The sequence below is a fragment of the Calypte anna genome, chromosome 7 (genome assembly GCF_003957555.1).
Source record: "Calypte anna isolate BGI_N300 chromosome 7, bCalAnn1_v1.p, whole genome shotgun sequence".
Classification (NCBI taxonomy): Eukaryota; Metazoa; Chordata; class Aves; order Apodiformes; family Trochilidae; genus Calypte; species Calypte anna.
Window position 1 is genome coordinate 31,853,333 of NC_044253.1, and position 12,133 is coordinate 31,865,465.

Below are 12,133 nucleotides of genomic sequence, written 5' to 3' on the forward strand. Positions count from 1 at the left end.
TAACCTACACTGCTCTCACACCTCAAAAACTACAAGCAGGAATATTTTTTACTGACAAAAGAGGTGAAAACAAAGAGAATATTCCTTTCCCATTAAACTAAGATTGAGTCTCAAAGTCTTTTAGCAGAGTTGCACAGAGAATGGATTTTTATCTTAGCCAAAGGTTTTAGTGATGTCTGAAAATCCCCACCCCAAATTTAGACAGACAAATATTTGTTCATGTTCTTATAAGATTTTTTTGGTGTGTATGTGTGATATTATATAATTCAGTATTTTCTGAAGGATGGCAAACTCCTTACATACTATCTTCTTTCAGCTAGTGACAGCTGAAACATAAGCCACACTTTTTTTTAATTTGTTTTGAAAATGTAGAAACAAGATGGTTTGGAAGTATAGTGACATGCTTGTTGTTTTTTTCAATTGAGAAACACACCAAACTCTTTATAGCCAGCTTTAATTTCATCAGTAAATCCCACCCAAAATACACCCAACCTGAAAGCACAGTTTGGAAATGCCTGAAAAGCTTTGGTGCCTCCTTTGTGGGAGAGAGAGAAATCTCCTCCTTTGTCCTCAGAACCATTTGAAGGTTGAACTTGTGTCACCCTACTGCTTCCATACCTGTAACACAAGTGTTACTCAAAGCTCTGATCCTGAGGAATGCTGCTCAGAAAAGGCTTGTTCCTCCCATATTTTTTTCACCTAAGGAAAGAGATATTCTGCACATGAAGTACCACTGTACTGCCTGTACAGCAGATGATGCACCATCACCAAGCTCCTCTTCACCAGCAGAGAGTGAAGATCCCAGGGCAGCTGGGGAAATTCTCCCTAAATCCACTCAGGCTCCGAATAGAAGAAGTATTTCTCAGTCCCTGACATCTGACACCTCACCATCATTACACTTGCTTTGTATTTTAAATAGAACATTGTTAATGAACATACTTTCCAGTACCAAATGCACTTGATAGTTTAACTCCTTGGGAGCTGAGCTAACTCCTCAGAGGAGGGTCAAGCTGCAAAACCTTGGTCCTTGGTATGCAGCCCCAGAGAGCATGACCAGCCCTGAGGAGCAGGCAGCCCGCAAACCCAAGGGGGAATGAATGGGTAGAAGAAGTGAGGAAGGGTGGGCCCAAGCCCAAGAAGGTAATTCTGCTCTTGAGACAGGCTGTGTGCATTGAGAGCAGGCTACCACCACACGTATGAACAAAGGTATCTCCAGTGCTGTTTCTGCCAGGCCAGTGATAGCTGAGAAGCCCCTCCACATGGGCTTTGCTTGCATTGAGCAGGATGGAATTCACAGCAGGGAACTGCAAGAGGAGCAGCACTCCACTGCCTAGAACCATGTGAGGTTCTGGATCCTCAGCTGTGAAAAGGCAGAGGCTATTTTGTACTACTGTGCTTTGCTTTGGAGGTATCCTAGAATCACTGAATGGGTTGGGTTGGATAGAATCTTAAAGATCACCTAGTGCAAACCCCCCCTGCCTGGGCAGGGAAACTTCCCACTAGACCAAGTTGTTCCAAGCCCCATCCAACCTGGCCTTTAAATATATTCCAGACCCAACCACACTTGCACAGCTCTCCACAGCATCAACACCCACCAAAGAGATCATGAGGCTCAGCCTCTTGTCCCCATTGTCCCACACATATTACAGATGCTTTCCTCTTAAATGCAGAAGTGTCAAAAACATGGACACAGAGCTTGTAAAAGGAACACTGTTTCTGCACACCATCAGTATTCTCCCTAGCCTTGGGTTAGATAATAATTCATTTTAGAAGAGCAGTCAACAAGCATTGGCTGGGGCATCTCTGTGTGGAAACAGAGACCAGATAGACAGAAAGGGGCACTTACCCAGGTCAACACAGGACAGCAGTAAGGTATGCCTGATGTATCTGGAGTTACTTACAACTCTACAGCACCTGAGTATTGTACACAACCTGCTCCACCCACTGCCCCAAGCTCATTTGGGAAAAGGCTGTTCAGACACATCTCTTCACAACCCTCCCTTTGCAGCTTTGGTTTCTCACCCTCAGGACCAGACGTTGATCCTTTCTCCCTCCTCCCACCTACAAAGAAACAAGGAGGCACAACAGCAGCTGTGTCACTCTTCTCCAAAGAAAGAAGGAATGGGAAGTGCACTAAGTGACCCTAGCACTGCAGAAGGCACTGCATCTGCTCACAACCACCTCATAGCATTAGCCCAGGGCTCTGAAGATTTGCCATCTGTTCAGAGACATCTACAAAATCTTCACACAACAGCAATACCTCCTATTACTGAGGCACCTAACATCACTACATAACATCACCTGGGTCCTTAACACAGATCTGCTGCATGCTAGCAAACCCAGAAAGAAAATTTAGCAAAGATGTCCTCTTCCTGGCAGGCAAACCTGGCTGTTCATATCACGAAGGCCTTTCAGTTTTCATATCCATCCTCTCCACACAAGTACTGAGGTATTAAAAAAACACCATACGTTCAACACTCCTGTCTGAACAAACTCCACAAATATGCCCCTCCCAGTGACATAAACCTGCTTCTACACTGAAATATTTTCCTTTTTTACATCACTCCCATCTTATGGTATTTCATATAATTATTATAAGAACAACTGTTCTACTTTAGCAGGCTTTCAAATAATCTTGGGCTTAAAACATGACAGTGCTCAAGCAGTCTTCTTCCAAGTACTGTCTTACTGTCCACGCTGTCCTACTGCAGCTTTAAATCTACACCCTTCTTTTGCCAGGAAGGGATGGCTTTTATAGGGATACAAGGAAGTGCTCAGATGTGTAATGTAGAAAAGGTGCTTCCTTCATAACCCACTTCTTGTTTATTTTATAATGAAAAATGCAATACTTTCTTATTTACCCAGGCACCTACATTTATGTCAAAATAAAATCTGATATGTTTCTGAAAATGTAAAATTTATCTCTCACATCTACCTCTTAGGTTACTTAGCACAATACATATCAGACCACAGTTTATTAGAGCATTAAGCCATAACTTTCCATTACCAAAATCTATGGTCTGGCAGGACAGTATGGATTAGTTCATAAACATTTCATTTCTCCAGCTGTGTAGCAGAGATGGGTAGCAACACTGCTAAACCAAACTGTTGGTTGTAAAGGAAAGGCTGTTGCCAAACCTCTGGAAGGGCCTTGCACTAAGAAATGAAGGAAGGAGACATCTGATAAAAGCAATAAAAATACATATGTGTGCTTCCTCAGCAGAATGAAAAGTAATTCAAGAGGGATTGTTCACACTGGTGAAGAAGAAAAGTGATTATTATTTGCCATTATCCTTTGAAACAAATGCATCATTACTGTGTGTCCATAGCTCACATACACTGTTTACTCCCTTAAGGGTAGGCAGCCTTCAGCTGGATGAAGGGCAGTTCAGCACGGAGAAATGTCACAAGGCAAAATCACAAGCCAGTGACAGGGCTCCATGGGAATGCAGCTCCTGCCCAGCCTCACAGATGTCACCTGGAGCACACTCAGCCTCTTCATGGTCTCATGAGTGAAACAGGGCAACGAGGAGCACATTAAGACAGGGACCAGGACAGGTGGACAGCACAAAGTCTTGAGGATGCCAGTGAAGAAAGAAGCACCTGATGGTGGCTCCTTAGTTGTGTTTTCTACAGCACCTGGAGCATTTCTTCTTGATGCACTTGCTCTTTGCACTGACCTTTCTCTTTCTCACCTCCCTGCTGTGTGCCAGGCAGCAAAGGACAGGCTGCTATGCCTCTGGTCTATGTTTAGCACAGAGCCTCAGCAACTTCCAACCTTTTTTGAGGATACCATATGCAGTGCACATCCATTTTCCATGAGGACAGATCCTTCTCAGAATCAGAAGCAAGGTGTGATGCTTCGACCTCACCCAGTCTGTCCATCCTTGAGATTATTTTTTCAGGGCTTTGCTACAAGGATCAAGAGATTACAAGTGAACTCCAGGTATCAAATGGAATAAAAGGAAACATCTTTCTCATGGCTGTCATGAATCTTGTGAAGCAGGCTTAAAAGTGAGCAGGTAAAGAAACAAAGCACTGGTAACTTGTTACGTTTGGGGAAAAACAACTCTTGTGTTTTTAATCACATTTGGGGGGTTTTGGACTTGAAACTTGATTCACATTTTGGAGTTGGGAACCACAGAATGCTTGTACTGCAGGAAAAGAGCCTTGTGATAAGACCAGTTCAAGAAAAAAAATAAAGCCAAACCAAAAAGTTCCTTTTTAGAATAAGAATATTATTTAATTGAAAACCCTTTCTGGAACTGGCACAACTGCATGAGTTTAAAATCTCTACAGCATGGCCATGCTTAACTTTTCACAGTCAGGTGTCAAGAAAGAGAAACCTTCCAGTCAGGTTTAGTTGATAGGAAGGCCAGGATAGCAGGGTTCACAACCTCAAAAGTTAGACTTTGTAATCCCAAAGCCTCCTATCAGATATTTCCTTCACTTTGCATCCTCTGCATATGCTTCAGAGCAATGAAGCAATTGTCTCTGCCCCCAGCTACAGTGAGGAGGGGGGTATTTAGTTTTCTACAACCTAGCTAATTAGCCAGTCATCAGAAGATAACACTCATCTACCCTGCAGTAACTTTAATGTGTCTGGGGACAGCACATAGCATTAAATGCTTGGAGAGAGGCTACAGAGTACCTGTAGGCCTATTTTAAAGCCTTACAAGAAATTATGACAGAATTAGGTTTTACAATAGCTACTAAACAAATAAATTGCCATCCACCTTCTCATTAAACAGCACGAAAATGTGGGTAACCACTTGCCAAAAAAGCAAAGTTTTTAGACTGTTTTCCAGAGCTCCTAGTACTCAGGACTTATACAAGGTCTTTTCTCAGAGGGCAAGCTCCTCTTCCCAGGCTATCAGCCCAAATTAGTTCAGCTCTTCTCCAGGGCTTAAGCAAACTCATGATGCACTGAATCCCAAAAGTCCCAGCAAAAATGACAGTTACACCTCCTCCCAGGTAAAAGGAATTAATTGTTTCCCACATTCTGCTTACAGAAGATGCACATATCCTAAACTGGGTACCATTCAATGAACAATGGGCATATTGTGGATATTAATATGCCATGTACACCTGGTACCCCAGGGGAAACTGAGGATGAGCATTTTATGTTCACTCATGAGCCTTGTCAGAGACAGAAAAGGTCTCTTATTTTTCCAAATATCAGCTCTTCAGACTGCTCAGGAATGCATCTTCTTTGGCTTTTTACTAGACAAAAATGGGCCTATTTTTTTACTCCATGCTATACTGAACACCATAATTTTTCAAGCTGTTCTCCTCCCTGCAAATGACAGTGCTTATTAACTGCCTCATTAGTTTAAAAAGTGGTTTCAATTCAGAATTTCTCACCTGTAACGTGCCTGTATATGTGAAAAGCTAAGTTTGTTTTTAGAAGACAACAAAAAAAACCACCTCTGCCTTTATTTAACTTAAAAGGTTCCTTCTGGTCTGCTTCTTAGTAATTCAGGAATGTACCTGATCTTCTGAGCAAGGGTTGATATTGTTACTGTACCTCTTGCATGTATCTGATGGAATAAAGGACAGCTACTTGTTGAACCCATACAGGCCACATTTTAAGAAGAGGATGACTTATCTACCTTCTTGGCAAGTTTGCTAAGGTTATGAAGCAAGCCATGCAAGGAAGAGAGATCAAAATCTACACAAGCTCACATACATATACAGCCCTACAATCACAAACCAGCCTTGTTAATCACGCCAGTGGCAATGCAACACTCTCAGCACACCTCTTCTACATCTTCTAAGCTTAATACCTAAACCTGTGCAAGGGCGGTGCTCAGCTATTTCATATTCTTGAAAGCAGCAAAGCATCTGTTAAAGAAATCCCTCTTTCCTCCGTGCAGGTTAAACCCATTACATTAATTTGCTCAGTTAAGTAGTACCTTCCATTATACCACTTCTGCTAAATTTGGTGCTACTCTCTTACATACAAATTATCTCCTAGTCCCTTGCTGAACTGGTGATAAGAAAACTTCTCTTTCTCTGGACTAAGAGGTACAGCCATGGGTGATCAACAGATTCTGGTCACTATGACTAAACACAATTAGCACAAAGCCTGGTAACAATGAATTCATAACACAACCTGAAACCAAGACCTATTAAGCTCCTTTCACAACACCAGCACTGAATTGGTGAGAATGTTTGTGGCTGATGTCTGAGTTAGGCTGGATTTCAGCTGAAGACCTGTGGAGAAAATGGTGAGTAGTTAGAGCTACTGCACCCTCAGTGCCTGTTAACTGAAAAAAAAGTGTTGAAATGATACATCTGTATTCTGCATATAAAAACTAGGTTAAAAGAGCAGGAAAGACACAGATTTTAGGATTAGAAAATGCTGGCATCAAAGTTACTCAGCACTTAGAATGAAAGAATGGTTCATGAGGACAGATCTCAGTGTTATTTTTATCTTCTAAGCTCCATTAAACCAGCCAACCAGAGCAGCTTTCTCCCAAATACCAAACAACTTCTAAACGTGAGGTCTGAAGCTGTTAAGCATTCATATTGGACAGAGACACTTTAAAACACTGTTGGAAGTGTTTATTGCCACCACACAGGATGCCACTTATTTTGATTCTAATAAAAAGTACAGATGTATATTTTCATCCTTGTACAAATACAATACTGATTACACACACAGGGAGTAGCCCTGTTTTGGGAGATGATGCCATATTTGCACAGCCCTCTTTCACATAATACTTTCAACCTCCAGTAATCCCTTAAGTATATCAATGTCTGCTGCATTCAGCAAACACCTATATGTCCCTTTTCACACCCTGTTGCCCTGATATATGTTACTTGAAAATTAAGCCCATTTATAATTCTCTGCAGCTGATTTACATAACACAACAGTTGTGATTGAGACTTTGCTGAAATTCTGAATTCTTCATAGCCATCTTTGACAACTGTGCCACCTGCTAAAGTGAACACAGACTTATAAACACCTGAGTAGCTGAAGCTTCCTTCTCTGATACCATCCTACAGAGAAACCAGGACTTCAGTCTGTTACTTCCATCTTCACTGGAAATGCTCCCTGAAACTGCTGCTCTTCCTGAGCTTTGGTAGAAGAGATTTTGAAACAATTTACCTTCAGTCACGTTCCAAATCAATAGTGCCACATGCTGAAAACTGCTGACAGCTACCCTACTAAGATGTGCTGGCACAGACTGCAGGCCAGCATCCTAGATTAGCACTGCTTTTTAAACAGGAGTTTGAAGTTTCATGTTAAAAGACCAGGGAAAAACAAATTCTTGCCACATGCTGAGATATCACCTGCCACCATCATCTTCAGGCCTGCCAACTCACATTCTCAGCTCATGAAACTCACATACTTGATTCCCAAATCCCTCTCCCTGCTGATAACCCAGCTATAGCTGGACCTCACACACAGGTCTTGGGGGGCTGTGGCATCTCTCTGGTGCTCCAAAAGACTTGCTGAAATAGCTGCTCCTCCTGGAAGTGGTGGATCTATATGCCACATGTGGTCAGAGAGTGAGAGCACTGTTGTGGTGCTCTGCTAGGATAGAGGAATGAGAGGTGGTTACCAGGGTTCCATTCCCTGAGAAGACCCAATTGAAACATCAGCTGTACTGTCTCTATAGCATCATCTCACACCCACAGGACTTGCACTGTGTGACCCCATGCAAAGGCACATCTTATTCCACCTTGCTCTGCAGTATAATGCCAACATAAAAAAGCTGGGTAAAGAACATGCAGATCCTCTGAGGGGCATATGTGCTAGACTAGCACCTGGGTTCTTCCTGAAAGAAGGCAGGCTTTAAATAAACTACTCAGAAACAAACCCCATAGGCTATTCATATCAGCTATGAATAGTTGGAATCCTTGCATCACAGACAAGGTCAAAAAAGGAGATAACATGCTTTGTGAGAAGGGGCAGTGCTGTCCCTTACTGTGTTTTCAAAACAGCTGGAGAGATCCTGCAGCTTGGCTTTAGAGACAGTATGACCATCACAGGTGGCAAAATAGTGGCATATACATAACCATAGCTCTTTTAAGAGGGATCTCTTCTAGCCAAATACACAGGCAGCCAGCTGGCACAAACCACTCTCAGGGATTGAACATGGTGTTTACCAGCTGTCAGAGGAGCTCTTTTGAATGGCTGCTCTGCCAAAAGAAACACACATGTAACCAGTTCTTCTACCTCAGATTTATACCTTGGATATCAAAAAGTATTTAAAAGCCACATATGTGCCAATGGCCCAGGAGAAGGGCCAAGAAAAACGAGGACATTTGCAGATAAGGCCTGCACAAACTGCAGTTAACTAACTTAATTTCCCACATTAAGTTGTCTGTTATCAAAACCAAAGCCAACACACCTAGCCCTGGAGGAAAATACACTTCCACAGCAAAAAATGCTGCTGCAGATGTAATGGGACTAATGATGTCCCAGCTCAGGAATATACACGAAAAGTTTTAGGTGACTAATTTGTCAGAAAAAAAAATGTATGCAATGAAATTTATTTGCTCAATTCCTTTTAAATTTCTTATACTTGCAGTGGGAATGAAAGATAGAAAACATATCTTATAAATATATATACAACTCCTTTTACATGGCTATTCTGATCTGAATATTCTTGTACAGTCTTCATGTCTGGAGAGTAGGTACTTCTCAGATGAACAACAGAAACATGAGGTTTGACCATAACCAAAACAAATTTCATTTCCACCTCCCTTACCTGTTGCAAGACGAATTATGATGGGCCTTGTCTTCATCTGTTGCACTAAGGTTACCAGAGTGCTTCCAGAAGATCTAAAGCCCTGACTGCCTCGTGCCACAGGGGCGTTCTTTCCCAGATTCATTTTTGGGAGGAGGACCAGTTGTGCTAGCCAGGTTCCTGCTTTGATTATCAGGGGGGGCATTAATATAAAGCAAGTAATCATTATCTCCCCGGTATAATCCACATCTATAACTCCTGGGAGCACAACAAGTCCTGCAACTCCAGTGGAAGAACGGCCCATTAGTAAGGCTCCAGCCGAGCTATCTTCTTGGTATATTGGTCCATATATTCCCGTCAGTATCCAGTGCACCTGTGTTGTTGTGTGCGTGATGTCTACTGCTGAGGGTACATCGATGCCCAGGCTTCCCCTTGTGGCTGTGGCGGGGAGCTGGTGTAAAGCGCAGGCCCGGCTACTTGTGTCATGGCACAGGGGCCTTGCGTGCTGCGTCTTCTGTTTTTTGCAGACCTGCATGGCAGGTTGTTGTGGTTGTCTCTCTGGCATCGGTCACACCATACTGTGGCTGAGCAAGCTCTTTTGGCCTGTGGTTCCACATCGAAAACAGACAGGGGTGGATTTTCTTGATCAATTTCTCCTTCAGTATTGATTTCCCCTTCTGTCTAGTTTCTGCACAACTGCCGTGAGGAGCTTTTGGGTGGGTTCCAAGGCGGCGACAGAGGCACTGGCCATGCCTTGGTTTTGTTGTGTTTGGGTGGCCCTGGCAGCTATTTCTAACATCTCCGAGATGTCAGCCATTTTTGGCTGAGTGGAGAACAGTGACTTCATTCTCGGATTTGTGTTTTCAAACGCCAGTAGCTTGAACTTGATTCCTTTTGCTCTGCTCCCAGCTCGGATTGAGCCATGACAGATTGCCAAAGTCTGTCAACAAAATGTTGAAAAGGCTCATTCACCCCTTGCTCGATGGCAGCAAATGAAGGGACTGGAGTATGCTCTGGGACCACATAGAAGGCTTGGCAGGCTAGATGCGCAGCGATATGGTGGAGCACAGTCAGGAACCGGAGCTGGACTTGGACATCTGCATAGCGTCCCGAGCCCGTGAGCATCTCGGCGGTTATCCCTAATAGTGGATCCCCAGGTGCTCGAGGGTGATTTGCCTCTACTTGGGCCAGGCGCTCCCATTCTTTGGCCCAGACAATCTGCTGGGAGGGGGGTGAGCAGGTACCTGGCCAGATTGCAGCAGTTGTGAGGGCAATTGGTGTCGGCAGTGAAAAGCCAATCCAGGACGGCCTGACCACTCTCTGATTTTAATCCTCCCTCTCTCAGGGTCTTCTTGGCTTGCTGTAAGGTTTTCCAACTGTGCTGTTCAAATTGAGGTGGCCCGTTGTTATCATGCAGAACAGGGCAAGCAATGGTGCTGGCCTCCCAATCCCCTTCAAGAACGGCATCGCGGATGAAATCAGACCATCTTCTGGATCGGGGTTTATCAGCACCTTCGATGCCTTGGTTGTTCTGTCTCAATTGCAGTGGGGTTGGAATGTCCTCATCATCATCATGAGGGAGGGTGGGTGGGTCTCGATGTTTATGGAAAGACGAGCGTTTTTCCATGTCTGTCATCCTTTTTTTTAAAGATTTCACAGCCTGATTTGTTTGTTCCAGGAGGGCTTTTATTTTGTCCTCCAGGCCAATGGGTGCAGCTGGTGGGGTGGCTTCTTTCCCATGCTCTTTTTCTGAGCTGGGAGGTGGCAGTGGGGTGGTTTCAAGCAGCAACTGGGCTGCCCATCTCAGGGGCATGCGCTGTTGGCATCTTTGCATTCTTTTGTACATTTCTTTCGGTGCTCAGAGCAGGTGCTTCTTCTTCCTCCGGCCCGATGTCTGATAGAAACTCGGCTATAGAATGGTGCGACTTTCCTGTCATGCCCTTAATGGCAAGGCTGTTGTCCCTTAGTCCTAAGAATGCCCTCCAGGTTCTTCCACCCTCAGGAGGAGGGGTAGGTAGCAGAGGTGCTGTGGGGACAACACCAGATCCTGCTTCTGGTGGTGGTGCTGTAGTGTCAATGCTAGCTTTCGGCGGGAGTGCTGCAATGGCGGTGATGGCAGCTTCCACCTCGGCTTTTGTTTCTTTTAGGGCATTGATCACCACTCCCCATGTACCGTCTAATCCAGTTATGTTTTTATTCATTTCTTGAGTATGGAGGCTTCCCAACAGGTCACTGACCTCCTACCAAAGTTCCCATGTGGCCGCAGAGGACAGGGGGGAGGAGAGTTCTTGCTCCTTCACCCCTGTCACCAGCTTCTCATTAACAGGGGTGCTTGCTGACAATCCCATCTTTCCTTTTTTCTTGGTCAATCAGTGGTAGAGAAAGAAAGGTAGTGGATCTTCTTGCCTGACTCCTTGGGTTTTCTGCTAATGCTAGTTTGCGCCGGACTGGATCCCTTTCTTCTGATTCATCTGAGCATGGGCTAGATCAAGGTCTATGCCCGCACTACCCACCAGATGCTGCAAGACGAACCTCTCTTAGGGCACAACACTCCAAGGCCCAACCAAGTGTTCCAGCAGAAACTCACAAAAAGTGCTCTGAGTCTATAACCCTCAGGGTTGACCAGCCTGGATCAGTGCTATTGCTCCAAGAGCAGCCAATCTCTCTGCTGGCTTGCTCAGGAGTGAGCTGAGCCTGTGCTTCAGGCCTCACCTTTTATTGGCCCCCTAATCCTGCTCATGTGCAGTGAGGGCCCGCCCTAATCAGGCACAGGTGGACTTAACACAAGCTCATGCCCACTACCTGGAATTAGTGGCACCTGGTTGCCTCATTTCACTTACCCACAGATCTTCACCCAAATACTTTTTCTCTTGGTAACCTACAACTCCATTATTCACTAACTTTGCATACTGCGAGGCCACAAGCACGTTTTTCAGCAAGATAAGACTTTAAAATACATTCACTGTAGTAAACATGCTAGACATTGTTCCCAACAAAGTAGGTACTAAAGAAAATACAAATCCTTTCCAGTTTTAGCAATGACTTATTAACACTAAAAAGAATTCAAAAATCCAACAAAACAAACAAACAAACAAAAAAACAAACCCCAAAACCAAATAAAAATGGTTGACTCACAAGAGACTGTTAAAGCAAACCAAATGTTACAGAGTCATCAGGGCAGTAACACACTCTACAGAAGCCCACTCACTGACTTGGTGTCTTTAATACCACACTGGCAACATTTCTAATACATGAGCGGTGGCTATTACTATTGCTGGGTATGATGGGGGATACAGTGTTTATCAGTGTAACTCAGAGACCTGCAGCAGTCAAAGGAAAAAGTCTACCACTAAACACACAGTATGTACGTATGAGAGCAGGAGAACTACTAAATTGGGAGAATTTACATTCCTTAGCATACAGCAAACGGT